This window comes from Mirounga angustirostris, unplaced genomic scaffold, assembly GCF_029215605.1.
Source record: "Mirounga angustirostris isolate CCGP_5_RB_7025 unplaced genomic scaffold, mMirAng1.0.hap1 SCAF_6, whole genome shotgun sequence".
Taxonomy (NCBI): domain Eukaryota; kingdom Metazoa; phylum Chordata; class Mammalia; order Carnivora; family Phocidae; genus Mirounga; species Mirounga angustirostris.
The window spans coordinates 98770883-98772220 of record NW_026991714.1 but is presented as its reverse complement, the minus strand read 5'-3'; positions in this window follow the sequence as shown (position 1 = coordinate 98772220).

The window sequence follows — 1338 nt, the reverse complement described above, 5'->3', positions numbered from 1 at the left end:
AAATCACCTAATCCTCAGAACTCTGTGAGCAACTATTATTATTCCCGTTCTGCACGTTAAGAATTGAGGTCCATAGGGCGCCTGGGTGGCTCAGTTGGTTAAGCGACTGCCTTCGGCTCAGGTCATGATCCTGGAGTCCCGGGATCGAGGCCCGCATCAGGCTCCCTGCTCAGCGGGGAGTCTGCTTCTCCCTCTGACCCTCCTCCCTCTCATGCTCTCTGTCTCTCATTCTCTCTCTCGCAAATAAAAAAAAAAAAAGAATTGAGGTCCATAGAGATTAATAATTTACCAAAGGTCATACACAGAAGTAGGCAGTTTTGCTCTAGGACCCACACTTTCAATCAATATGTTATGCTGTCGTAGTAGGAGCTCAAAAAATAAACCTCCATGACACATGGTGCTGACCTCTACATATCTAACTGGAAGAACACTTAGATGAAAACTAAAATGAGGATTTTTGGAAAATCCTTACACAGACGTACTAAAAAACACAAAGACATGAGACTAGGAAATTTGCGATAGAACTCTGGCTGCTATATGGGGAGTATATTCCTTTCTTGGCCTTCTTTGTATATCGGTATTTTGAGGGCTGAGCATTCTTAGAGCCCTGTGAAATGTTATAAAGCAGTCCCTGTGAAAGGTGTGCAGTGGGTGGTAGAGCACAGATCACCATGGGGCAGTGAGCTGAGCTCTGTGACAACGGAGACAAAAAAGTGGAAGGCATCTGCAGTGAAAGGGAGTTAACTTGCCTGGCCCAACCACTGCTAATGTCTACCAGTTACCTTCATTGCAGTAAAAGCTCTACACTAAAAGCACTAATTCTGGGGCGCCTGGGTGGCTCAGTCAGTTAAGCGTCCAACTCTTGATTTTGGCTCAGGTCATGATCTCAGGGTCTTGAGACAGAGGCCTGTCTAGGGCTCTGTGCTGGGTGTGGAGTCTGCTTGAGAGTCTCCCTCCCTCTTCCTCTCCCTCTGCCCCTCCCCACCTCAGAAAACACAAAAACAAAGAAAGAAAACAACAACAAAAAGCACGAATTCCTTTGTCTTTTACGTCAGAAAGCCCACTTAATGGAAAACTCCTTAATGAGAACAGTGTGACTGTATCATCTTCAGTATATAACACTGATCTGAAATCGTCAGAAAATGCAAATGGACAAAAGAACAAAATAAGAGGTATAATGGTTGGGAAGAAGATGGGGAAATTATTATATTGTCTTCCTGAAAAAGCAAAGTAAAACAAGTGAACACAGAGAGTAAAAAAGTTCAGTTAAGTAGGCCACTCACAAATAAAAATCAACAACTTTTCATTGGGGAAAAGATACAGTGAAGGAAAAGATCA